A 14115-nucleotide genomic window follows, 5' to 3' on the forward strand; every position below is an offset into this window, starting at 1 on the left:
TGTTGGAAGAAGAACAGCCAGTGTTCCTTGGAAGCCAAGATGGCCAAAGTGTATCTCTCGTACTTTGGGCATATTATCAGGAGGGGCTAGTCAATGGAGAATAATACAATGTTTGTTAAAGTGGAGGTTCACAGAAAAAAAGGAAGACCCCCCCAAGGGGATGGATTGGCACAGTTGTGGCAATGATGGGTTCAGGTATAGCAAAGATTGTGAGGTTGACCCAGGACCAGGCAGTGTTTCCTTCTGTTGTGCATAGCATCACTATGAGTTGGTACTGACTCAATGGCACCTAACATCAACATTAGGAAGAAGTTTTAAGAAAATTGAAAACTGCATTGCTGAGAAAAAAGCCATGACAATTGTGCTGGCATAAATTGAAAAGTGCAAATTATTTGGGGAATGGTTGGAAAGACAGAAACACGGCCTTCAGAAATAAATTAGTGGAGTAGAAACACATTAACCTAGGTAGAGTATAAGGAGCTCTGGCAGTGTATTGGTTATGAGTTGGATTGCTAATCTCATTGTCAGCAGTTCAAAACTACCAGCAGTTCCTCAGGAGAAAGATGAGGCTTTCTGCTCCCATAAAGATTTATAGCCTCGGAAACCTTATACAAGATTAATATGAGTCTGAACTGAATCCACAGCACATAATCACCACTATCATCAGGTGGCATACATGTCAAAAAATAACAGCTTCACATATTGATCATTTTGTTTAATAAAGATTTATATGATTTTTGTTTTGGTATTTTTGACTTGTGAGTGCAGTGACTTCATTCAATAAGCACTGGACTTTGAACCACAAGGTCCATGGTTCGAGCCCACCAGCTGCTCTGTGGGATAAAGATGAGGCTTTCTGCTCCCTTGAGTAGTTAAACCTCAGAAATCCAATAGAAGGTCATTATGAGTTGGAACCGACTAAAGCACATAGCAACAACACCAATTTCTGACTTATCCACAAATATTTATATATTTGAAATAATCATCAATCATAAATGGTCACACATAAATATAAACCATTTAAAATTTGATCCTCTCATGAAAAACTAATCCTGGTTTTGCAGTCTTCTGAAGTTTGCAAAAGCGTGATAAAACTCATGAGAAGAAATTTGGAGTTTCAATAATTTCAAGAATTCTGCTACTTATCTGCAACATTTATTGAGCTATTCCTATCTTAAAACTTAATGATTGGAATATAGAACTGGTATGAAAATTATTTGTGAATGATTTAAAAGGATACTAGGCAGTATATGGAGGAGTCCTGGTGTGGTGTTGTGGTTTAATGTGCTGGACTGCAAGTTTGGTTTGAACAGCAAGGTCAGTGATTCCAGTTCACAATCCATTCCTCAGAAACACTCTACAGGGTCGATATGGGTCAGAACCGAGTCAACAGCACTTAACAACAACAACAAAGGCAGTATACAAAGTAAGTCGCATAACAAGCCCACATTATAGAAAATACTGATTGTTTATGAAATGCAAAAATCTTTTGTTGATTTAAAAATGTCTTGAGTAAAAGAGAATAGGAGGTATGAAAATAGCATTGATTTACACATGGAAATAATGAGAATAACTTACAATATGCCAGTGCATTGTGAAAAAGTTTATAATATAATTTGTGTCTGCTAAGTGACTAAAGTGAAGTTTTAGATGACTCACAGATATGCTGAAACTATTTCACTTCAATTAACTGGTGAAACTAAATGTAATTGTGGTGATATTTTCAAAAGCAGTTACTTTGGGATCACTAGTGAAAACTGGTGTAGCGCTGTGGGCTAATTTATCATATTGCAAAGTCATTTGAACTGCAAGGTAGGTGATTCAAGCTCACCTGCTGCTCCTTGGAAACCCTATACAGGGTTGCTATGGAATCAACTTGACAGCACTTAACAACAACAACATACTAAGTCTGGTCAATATCAGTAACTGCAGTTGCTGTGGTTGTTAAGTACCATTAATTTACTTCGGACTTATAGAAACCCTGTATAGGTTTTAAAAAGAGTTTGAACCACTGACTTAGCAGTTCAAATAACTTTGTGGTCCAATGCTTATCCTACAGAAGCATACCTGGACTCCATATACACTAAATACACTACCTCGAATGTTCAGTGGAAGGAATCTCTGTCTTGATGAGAATAAATGGAAGACATCAGTCTCTCTAATGTTTGTTTAATTTCTTTTTCCTCCAGCCAACATTTCTTCTGATTTTCCTACCCACAGAATATCACACACAGCCTGCTGTTTGTCTAGTCCATATGCAGCCAAAATGTCCAAAATCAAACTCAGTCACATTTCCTCCCTTCACCCAAATCTATTTTTATCGTCTCATTCTACTGAATGGCAATATCATTCATAAAATTTCCCAAGCTAGAAACCAGGGTATCTTTCTGGTTTGTCTAGATTTTTTTAGTACTCTGTGAGATTTTTTCTAGCTTGTTGAAGTCTGTCCCAAATCATATCCTAACTTAAAAAAAAAAAAAGTATTTTATTTTTGAGAATCAAAACCTAGTCAAGTTGGCATATAACATTAACCTTAAAAGACAGTTTGCCTCCCCACCCCCCTTTTTTAAAAACTGCCTCCCCTGTCACCCAAGTTAGCACATGTGTACTTTGTAGTCACTGAACAATTCTCCCTTTCCTCCCACCTCTAGTAACAATCATTAAAGGTTTCTTTTTGCATGTTAATGTGTTATTTATTGTGTGACTTTAAGACATGGAGACTTCTATGCCTACTTTAAAACCTGATCTACTAATTGTTTAGACGTTTAGTCAACAAAATTCAAGTGAACAATAATTCAGTAAAATTATGTAGCAGAATTGTAATTATTAACGTCGTGTTTTCCACGTATAAAGCAAGAATACATTTACTCCACCTATTCATTTCCTCCTTAAATATATATTGAAGAGAAATAAAACATTTGAGGTTTTGTAAACTCCCAGAATTTTCTACAAAAAAAGGCTTGCAAAGTAAAAAATGTGACACAGTGCCTGTAACCTATTAAATATCCATAAGTAACTTTTGTAATAATTTTAAAGAAGATATCAGTATAAAGATACCACAAGAAAATTAATTAAATATTAGTTTCTTACTGGAGAAAGTAGAAAACTGAAAATATTTGTGTTTTTTTTTCTGTCCAGATTATCTTTGAATTTTTGCCTTTTTGCCTTCCCTCTGTTTCATGTCTTTCTTTACCTCAGCATGACAGAAAATCAAGACCAACTACCTTACTTCTTTTCCTGGCAGTTTTCCCCTCTGGTTTATGGTCTGATTTCCATCAGATTTTTGAGTGTGTTAATTTTCAAAACAGTGTTGAGTCAGATTAAAATGCTGATCAATGAAATTTGATCCATTAAATTATATTTAATGTTATTAATATTCAAATATATCATCCAAAACATAATGCAGAGAGTGCAAAAAGGTGATTTAGAGCATTACCTTCAAGTGAAGGGGATTGCAAACAGTCAATACTCATCTTTCAGGAGTTACTCTAAATCAGTACAAAAGTTATGTTGCAGGCCAAGGTCAGAGTACTGATGCATGTAATTAAAACTTAATTCCATTAATTTAACACCTCTTATGCTTCCAATTTTGTACTAGGAACTTTATATTTATTGTCACATTTAGTCTTCCCAGTAATTTTGTGAAGTAGACATTATCACCCCAGTTTCCAGATCATGATTCGGAGTCTCAGTAGGATTAATTAGCTTATTCATGTTGATATCACACACATGTAAGGACAAAGCCAGAACGTGATTTTAGATTTTGTGGACTCCAACATTACGCTCTTGCCTTTTACTACATCGTAATTCCATTTCATCTTTAAACCAACTCATATTTGCTTATACTCGTATGACTTACTTATATGACTGGAATTCTTCTTTTACAGGTTTACCTTATAGTTATTCCAAAGATTCTCTACATTATTTACATTATTTCTTAACATTTAGAAGCTAATAGAAGCCAGAGGAGATTCTTGTTTCTAACCTATAGGTATTTTCTTTCTTTTTATTTATTTATTTTTTTTCTGAAAAGCTCAAAATAGTAGTAAAGACAATGTGTTTATTGATTTTTGAAACCAAACCTTGACATTCTCAAGGAATTTGCCATTTCATTTTTTCTTAGTAACGGTTGTTGTTACTGTTGTTAAGTACAATAGAGTCAGTTCCGACTCATTGTAACCCTGTACAGGGATTCCAAAATCCACTGGTAAGTTTGAACTGCCAAAACAATAGCAGTCCAGTGCTTACCCCACAGTGCCACACAAGGACTTCTCGGTAAGTATACAGTATATAATGATTTTAATTAAATTTGCCTTTGTCTTCTAGAGAACATCCTGATTAATATATCCCCCAGTGTGGTGCTGTAGGATAATGCACTGGACCACAAGGTCAGTTTGAACTGCAAGATCAGCAGTTCAAATTCACCAGCCACTCCTTGAAATTTTATATAAGGTCACTATGTGTCAGAGTGACTCAATGGCACTTAACAAAAACAACATAATATCTTACACAAATTGTTGTTTACTTGAATATTTTTGACCAATATTCTAAACAACTGCTAACTCATGGTTTGGAGAGGACAGAGTATTCATTTTATCCACATACCCTAAAGTCATGCAATGAGAAACACTAGTCCTTAGTGGCCCCAAATGCCTTCCACATAAATCTTCTGAACTCCAATCAGCCATGGTTTCATTGATTAACTGGAAACTTACTGACCTTTACAAAATTGTATGTGGATGCATGTGTGTTTCCTTAATAGTGCATAGAGGCAAACCCCTAATATCACTCTCTTTATAATCTGCCTGTGTAATAAAACATAAAACGATGTGACTTTTCCCAAAACAAGAAATCGCCCAATATATTAGAGAAACAATCCTCTTCTTTTGTAGTCATTTTTATTTTAAATATCACTTATTATATTTTCAACTGCTACTCATGTGGTATTGTTCCTTATATCTCTGCATTTTTCATTTATCAAACCTTTGCTGACTGCCTACTATTGGTCAAGGACTTTCTAAATATTTCTCGTATGAAAATAAATGAGCAATTATACATGTGTAGTAATTTCCACTAAGTAGTCCATACCATACTTAAACTATGTGAGGGTCTAGCAAGGATACCTTGCTTGCCCTGGAGGAAGAGGAAGGTCTGGGAGGGCTGCTCTTAATGTGAGGCTTCAATATGAGACTGGTGAACAGTCCAAATAATATCAGACCCTGGCTAAATAGGATCACTGCTCACTATTGTTTTGATGCTGACATTATGATTCTATTTTTATATTGCTTTTGTTTGTTGTTATGTGCTGTCGAGTCAGTTCAGACCCCTAAGAACCCTGTATAGGGTTTTGGAGGAGTGAGTGGTGGATTTGAACAGCTGATCTTATAGTTCAAATCTACCTTTTGGACCAATGCTTTTATCCTACCATGCCACAACAAGCCTCCATATTTGTATTGTTGTTGTTTTTCTTAAGTTCTGTTGAGTTGGTTCCAACCCATAGTGACCCTTCATAGGTTTTCCAAGGTGCAGCTGGTGAGTTTGAACTGCCGACCTTGTGGTTCAAACAACTTTGCAGCCTGGCACATTAATCCATAGTGCAACACCATGTATTAGCAGCATATTATCCTTATCACAGGAGTCCTTGTGTCCTGGTATGGCGTTGTAGGATAAGCACTGGACTGCTAACCTCAGGGTTGTAAGATCAAACCTACCATCTACTCCTCAAAAATTCTATACAGGATCACTATGAGTCGGAATTGACTTGATGGCACTTAACAACAATAACCATGAGTCCTGGTGTGGAACTACAGAATAAGCACTGGACTTCCAACCACAAAGATGGTGGTTCAAACCCACCAGCCACTCCTTGGAAACCCTATAGAAGGTTGTTGTGAGTTAGAACTGACTCGAGGGCATTTAACAACAGCATTATCATATTCTGTTATGATCCACAGGGTTTTACATTAGCTGAATTTTGGAAGTAGATCAGGTCTTTCTTAGTAGTCTGTCTTAGTCTGGAAACTCTGCTGAAACCTGCACACCATGAGTGACCCTGCTGGTATTTGAAATAACTGTATATAACTTCAAGTATAATGGTAACATACAAGGAACCACAGTACAACAAATTAACAGACATGGGGTAGAAGAAATACAATCAGAATATTTTTTAAATGAGAAGCTGTTGAAACTTCATCATCATACTTAGGAGATAACATCAGGCAAGGCAAATAGCTAAAAAAGGACATCATGCTTGGTAAAGCAGTGGCTCAATAAAAAAAGGGGAAAACCCTCAATGAGATGGATTGATACAATAGCTACAGCAAGGGACCCAAATAGACCAATGATCAAAAAGACAAAGTAGGACTCAGAAACATTCTCTTTTGTTATTCATATAGTTACCAGAAGTTGAGACTAACTTTAAGGCAACAATCAACAGTATTCTAACCATACTTATGGTGCATGTTGAGTTTGAAGTACTTTTATAATTAACAATATTTTTGAAAGAATTAATTCAATATTTCCTTTATAATTCTATTATGTAGTTATGTTCACTGCTCCTGCCAATTTGAACCATGAATTCATATGAATGAGATATGGAGACCAATTCTCCTGTCACTTAAGTCTCATTCATAAAAATGACTTTTAGGATATAGAAAAAAAATGAAATAATTTGAGATAATTTACTCACATGTTGTTGTTATTAAGTGCCAGTGAGCAATTCTGACTCATAGCGACCTTTTATAGGGTTTCTGGGAGCAGAAAACCTCATTTTTTTCATGTGGTGCAGCTGGTGGGCTCCAACTGCGGACCTTGAGGTTCTCAGTTCAGTACTTATCCTACAGTGCTACCACACTTCCATATTACTTTTTAAATATCTTAAAACTGAAAAAAAGTAAAATTAAAATACATTTTCTAAAATTGTTTTTTTTTTTTTCTACTTTCTAGAGAAATCAATACCAGTGTGCTATAACCTAAACTACCAAACCACTTCACCAAACTGAAAATGAGTAAAAATTCAGATGGTCAGCTTGCATATTATTTGACATTACTACCTGTAATCATATTTTTCCCTAGAAAATGGACTAATGATGGTACACATTTTAAATAGATTTGCTAAGTGCCAATTATCTGAAATCTATTTCCTGGCCACTTGTACTTTTGATCCTACTTCCTTTATTTATTCATCTTCATAGTACTTATAGCCTCTGCCATAGGACTTTTGTTTACTGTCTGCTTTCTCCTGCCAGAATGTAAGCATCCTGAAAGTTCTTGTGTTCAACTTAATGCTTTAAATAGTATCTGGCATATATTAAAATAATAAAACTTATTTATTATAATTAACATTATAAACATTGAGCAAAACTAAAAAGCTATTTGTGTTTAAGCAGTATATTTAAAGTGCATATTTAAAATACATCCAGATAAAGAAACAGAGTGCTTTAACTATTAAACTGATTTTCATATCCACAGACCAACTTGAGCACCATTTTTGTGGTTATTAAGAAAATGTTCTATTTCAAGGAAAACAGCTTCATTAACTGAGATATCAGGAACTCTTAATATAAAAGTTTGTAAGTATAATCTTTAAATGATTGCCTATATTTATATATAAGAGGATGTGAAAATTCTACGAGATTGACATAATCTATTAGTGAAAAATTGGGTTGAGAAACAACTGAAATTTAAATTCAGATTCTAATTATTCAGTTGCACTTTAGATTAATGAATAGAATTAGGACTTTTATATGCTTACAAAGCAGCATATGCATCTCTGCATCTGTTTCCTTTCCCGGTATTAAATTTTAGTGTCGCTATATTTATTTTTGAGGTTTAAATGATTTTGATGTAGGCGTGAAAGACTATTCAGTACATCAAGAAAAACTCTTTTGAGATATCTGATGAAATATGACAAATTGTGTGGATCAGCAGTCTAGAATTGAGTTTCTGACTCAGGAATGGTGTCAAGCTAAAGCTTCTTAATGTGCAAAATAGACTTTCCTTATCTCTTTTTCTTCCAATAGCAGAGTAGTCAGCCTTGGGGCTGCATGTGTTATAATGGTTAAACTACTAAATATAGAAATGATTTATGGATGCTTAAAACACTAACATCATTCTTATTTACATTTATTATTATTTTGTATTTACTACCAAGCTGCATCTACTACACAGATATGATGTGACTAACAATGGAAGACATATATGGCAAAGTAAAGGACTCTACAGAAATAACAAATGAAATAGAAATTCATAGAGAGAATGGTCAATGTCCTATAGTTGATGTAAATGGATTTACTACACTTTCTTAACTTTCTTTCATTGTTTGGAGCACTTTATCCACTTTTCAAATGTATTTTCTTTTATACCCATATGTTGAAATTTGGCCACTAGATTAATAATACCTGTCATATACTAAGCATGAATTGTTAGCTCCCCAGCTGTGAAAGAAAGAGTCTAGTATGAAGTGACAAAAGTGATGAAAATCTAGGAAGGAGGACAGTCAGAAATGAAATAAAAAAGCAAAGGAGGGAGGGAAGAAAGGAGGAAGGAATGAAGAAAAGAAAGAAAGAATTATGGATCGTGGAAAGAAGGAGGAAGAAAAGGAGAAAAGAAGAGAGAAGAGAAGGAAGGGAAAGAAAAGGAGATTGGAAGGTTAAGAAAGACAAGGACAGCTGTGAAGGGAAGCAAGAAAGGCAGGAATGAGGAGACATTAGGGAGCAACTGGAAATTTACTTGTTGCGTGAACATATTCAAACTGTCCAGCTAACATTCAGCTTTCCACTATGTTAGGGTTGGCGATAAATCTCATGAAAGACATGTAATGATTTTAAATATATATTACAACACAAGTTCAATTGACAGTGGAGTATTCAAAATGTGGAAACTGTTTTAGTTAAATTAAAGAAAGAACTGTGTATATGTTTGTTGGGTGGTTGAAAGTTACTCTCTTTAGTGAACTCTTCAAATATTTAAAAGAGTAAAATCTAGGAAGTGAAAATTTTGATTTGAGTGAACTCTTCAAATATTTAAAAGAGTAAAATCTAGGAAGTGAAAATTTTGATTTGGTACAGAAATCTAATTTCTGCATCTAAATAGAATCATCATTTTTATTTTTGAAATACCACAAGTAAAACATCAAAATAATTTTTGAAGCATTGAAATGCAGTGCTCGCAATCTTTCATTTTATTCTCAGATATTTCTTTAATTTCAATTAATTTGTAATGGTTCTTCATTTAAATTTAATAAAGCATCTGAAATTTTCCTCTTGATAGAATATTTAAGAGGCATATATTTACCTCAATGAGCCCATTGAAAAGACATTACTTTAGGTGATACTACGAAGGTTATTTTACTATAGCCTATTTTATGGACTGAATTATCTGGATAGTCATGTAGATAAAGAATGACAAGAAGACAAATGAAGTAAATACATAAAGCTTAAACAACAAACATTTTCATCAGTAGAAATAGAAAGCTGGTACTATTCACATTTTTTTCTGACTCAGTTTGTCTTGAAGGGAGGTTTTGTAGCACAGTGGTTTAACAATTGGGCTGCCAACCACAAGGTCAATGGTTCAAACCTAACAACTGTTCTATAGGAGAAAGTAGAGTCTGTCTGCTCCTGTAAAGATTTACAGCTTTGGAATCCCTATGAAACAGTTCCATTCTGTCCTGTATGGGTCACTGTAACTGCGAGCAGTTCAACAGCAGTGGGTTTGGTTTGATTGTACTTATATTAAAATTCTTTTAGTCATATAGGAGTTTGTAATGCATTTTCAGACTATTTTGAGTTTGCAGGAAATCTGTTATCAATTCAATATATTTTTCTAAAAGAAACTTTAAATTTGTCAACTCTGGAAGGTGACAGCATTCCTTAGAAAACAGATGAAAAATGTATGGAAATAGGACTGTGTGTTTAGAGTTCTGCACTGTAATTGACACTTCTAATTTCTGAGGTTTGCTGAAAATTACTAAAATAAGAGTGTATTTAACACTCTCTGCAACAGCATAGCTGAAAGTTCCCTGAGTGTAAAAGAAAAGGACAGCTAAATGTTATTCCATGATGGCTTGGGGCAGCAGCATTGTGTCTGACACCTGAACCATTTCTCACACTTCATAAACTTAAAATAAATCAACAGATAAACAATTTATTTTTCCCAGTTATTTGGAATACATAATGGGTGACAGTTTGTATTCTCATTTGTTGTCTAGCTTCAAAAGTTATACACTGCAATGGTAATTAGTATGTCTATTCCAACTGTGAATTTTCCTAGGCCAGTTATTTTAATTAAATCTTCATTTTTTTTTTTTTTCTTTTGGAATGTATCCATGCATGGCATTTATGATCTTTCTGTCATCTCCAAGATGATGGTTAGATGATGAATCTTACCTTTATTTTTCTACTCCAGACTACATACTGACTTGTAGAGGAGTTTCTCCAAGGCTTGTTTTAGCATTTTACAAAAACTAGTGTAGCATTTAATATAGAAGAAATGTTATTACTTTATAATGTATCTCTACTTAGAAAATAAATTTGTTCTTTAACTATCCTACAATTTTTGCTCAAGAAAAAAGTAACACTTCAGGTTAGACTTGAAACGTAATACATTATCAATAAATTTCAGCCCAGAAAGAATTAGCCTTCTGGGTGCACAGCTTCTCAGTGTTGGCCTCCAGCCAGGGATGATATTCTAGCTTTATTTTATGTTTCCCCAGCTGCTTCTGAAATCTGGGGAGGCAGCATCAGCCAGAATCTTCTAGTTTGAACACAGTATGTTAAACACTTCTCTGTTCTTTCTGAATAGTTGCTACCAAATGAAGACAGAAAGTTTGATCTTTGGGTTTTAATCTCAATGGCACCTTTCCCACTCACACAGAATGTGCAAGCAGAGCATATAAACATTAGACCTATTGGGGAAAATATTTTCCTAGGTCAGGAACATTTATTTCACATCTTTAAGGAGTAATGCTAATATTGAGATTGAACTAAGAAGCCAAATTTGTTTTATATTCAATTAAAGAGTGCCTCCTGGGAGGACAGCAAGGATAGACATATCACAATACATAGATAAAAGTTAAGATTTATATTTTGCTTATAACAGTAATTTCAAATTGTGACTCTATATATTCATATATAAAACATCCCTTGGAACTTAAGAGAAAAACTTTAAAGACACATTTCTTGGATATTTCCAAGCAGGCAATTACAAACAGCAATTTGTATACAATTGCAATTTTAATAAGAGCAAAATAAATAATTTTATTCTCATGTTGTTTCCCCTTTCTTTCATATGAATAATGCCTAAATTTCTAAATTGCATCAATAGTTCTCTATTAAGGTTATTTGTAAGAAGAATAGGTTGTACACATTGAATTTTTAAGGATTTACTAAGCATCAATCATAATGGAGACCAATTGTCATTAAGATAGATTTTAAATAGACTATTGTGCATAGTTGGATTTCTAAATATCTGCCCCATTAGTCTATTATGAGATGTCTATAAATGTAAATTCTGTGTAAAATTGATCATAATAAAGTAAATATTCAAAGGATTTCAAAGTAAAAATGTCAAAAATAATAGCAGGTATTAAAAAATCATTTGCATGTTGAACAAATGTAAGTAACAAATATCTTTAGCTCATTATTAAATTTTTTTCTTAATTCCAGTTGATGTCTTAGACTATTGTAGCCATCCAATTTTATATTCTGTCTGTCCACTGGCTTCATGAAAAACATAAGCAATGTGCCACATACTTGGCATCTGGATTTAGTTAACTGACACACCCTTGAAAGAGGAAGTTAAAGTATCTCTTCTATATTAAAAAGAAAAACAAAACATTTTAAAACATGTATTGTGAAGTCACTACCTCTTAGTTTTGGGGAAAATTGAATAAATTACAGTAACCTTTGTCTTTACCAAGTTCCTTTTTTGGCAAGAAACTCATAGGATGTTACTCAGAGAGTTGGTGAAAAGTGGGGAACTAAAATCACTGCAAAAGTTAACAAAACACTTCAGTATCTTTACATTCAATTTATTTCAAAACATTTTTATGATTTTGGGCTAAAATATTTTATGATTTGGGGGCTAAGAAAACCAGAAGTTGCCTTGAAAGCAAGCAAAGATGACTTTGAAAGTCACAGGCTAGTTTACAAACTCCTGAAACTTTTTGAGTTATATTAGAGCTCACAATGTATCTATCATAATAAACAAAATAAACAAAATACATTCTCATGTGAAAATACTATGAAACTACTTTATTAATTAGGACAAACACAAAGAAAATCCAAGTTTAAGGGTACTGTTTTATTAAGGTTGCTCTAACACAGATATTGAAGTGATGATTAAACCATATGCAAATAATATTTCTTGCTTGCCAACTCATTTTGTTCAAAAGGAATCTGGAGCTTACTTTATAGGTATATATAAAAAAAAAAACAAAACTGTTTTTGTTCTCCTGGGTATCTATGCTAAAGGAATAAGACATATATTGTTCTAAGACATTTTCTGTTCTAATAAGAGCTAGGAGGAAAGCATCTATTTCCCTATAAGCAATCTATGATAGTATCATACAATTTAAAACGTTGTCTGACAGCCGTTTCGCTAAAGCAGACTAGTAGGATACAAACATGCCTATAAATCTCAGGTCCCAAGCAAAGGAGTTCCCATCTTGAAGTAATTTGAATGCCATGTTATCAATAACACTTTTATGGGAAACATTTACAATGGCACAGTTTGTCTCTGATGTTTGCAAAACTAGAGATTCAAATATGAAAAGGCTAACATTGTTTACAAATGAGGTGGTTTTTTTTTTTTTTAATTGTTGTTTAAATGTTTTGACAGCTGTTTAAAACACCTCAATTTCTGTATCTTTTTTAGTCAAGACTGTCTTTTCCATTTATAGTGCAAATATAACTTCTACATAGCGCAAGGGCAGGTAAGCATACACAAACTGAAAAGGAATACTGAATTTGCTTTAAAGATCTGCTACTACATAAATCTTTCACAAATAAAACTTTATTGTGTTCAACTTGTTTACATAGCTAAGCAACATATATCCATTTCTTGTACAAACCTCGGTTTCAGCAAATTAAGCAAGAACTTACCTAGAGAAGCATTTTTTTTTTTTTTTTTCTTTTCCTAACTTGAATTTATCCCGAGTTAGGAAATGAGATATCCAGTATTCAGATTCATTTGGCTCCAGGTTAATTAGAAGGAGCTTTCAGTTCATAAAAATCTGTCTCAACAGTATTCGGAGAGCACTCTGTAGCTCCAGTCCTAGTATCTGAACTCTTCCAGCAAAGTCTCTTTTTATTTATACACACATTGTCCTTTTCAAAACAAGCAGCCAGCTGGAATGATTCAAACCTCTGTTCAGCACACCGTTAAAATGCAGCTTCCTTCTTGGACACGAGAATTACACCAGGGAGCAGACCGAGTACAGCAAAAAGGCTATGAGAACTATTTAATCACCGGAATACCAGCTGCTCCTGCTCTGCTGTTGCTTCTGCTGCTGTGGCTCTTGTTTAGCTGTAGTCGGTCTTTTCCTCTCTCCCTCTTGCTCTCATATCTCCAGAACTATAAAGGCAGCTTTGCTGGATTATGATTGGCAGAAACAGCCAATTCCTTCAGCTAATCATCCTCAAGACTTTCAAGGACCAGGAGCAGTTGTGATGTCATCCAGACAGTGGAATGTTACACATGAATACATTCCAATAGAAGCTAATTCAGCGATCAGCTGCATTCCGCTCACACCAAGGTGATTGATTAGATGCTCCTTGAAGATTTGCATAATCTTTCATTGTAGAGTTGGACTATTTCCTAAGAAATTCTAGAGTAAAATTCCACTTTTCAGCTACAACACTGTACCAAAAGATTCTACTGGGTAAAGAAAAGTTTAAGACATGCTTTTCTGCTATAATGTGTGTTCGTGAAATGCATGAATTAAGAACTTAAAAAAAGCCGACCAGAATCAGTAGGAAAGTTAGAGAACTATTAGTGAGTGACACATTAAAGGTAATGTTTTAGATATTTATTAAGACATACTTAGAGACTATGTCTATATGGATTGAATTGTGTACCTTCAAAATATATGTGTCAGCTTGATTGTCAGTATTG

The 14115-nt window shown here is 34.0% G+C and overlaps 1 protein-coding gene across 1 annotated transcript in view; it reads right to left on the reverse strand.

The window, feature by feature from the left end:
* The window catches only part of NDST4 (N-deacetylase/N-sulfotransferase (heparan glucosaminyl) 4), a 600446-nt gene extending 586904 nt beyond the window's left edge, over positions 1-13542 (reverse strand). The window contains exon 1 of the mRNA XM_006872252.1: positions 13104-13542. The gene's annotated coding sequence lies outside the window, so the exon portion shown is untranslated. The remainder of the gene's footprint in view (positions 1-13103) is intronic.
* Positions 13543-14115: the final 573 nt, after the last annotated feature.

The sequence above is a fragment of the Chrysochloris asiatica genome, unplaced genomic scaffold, assembly GCF_000296735.1.
Source record: "Chrysochloris asiatica unplaced genomic scaffold, ChrAsi1.0 scaffold00188, whole genome shotgun sequence".
Classification (NCBI taxonomy): Eukaryota; Metazoa; Chordata; class Mammalia; order Afrosoricida; family Chrysochloridae; genus Chrysochloris; species Chrysochloris asiatica.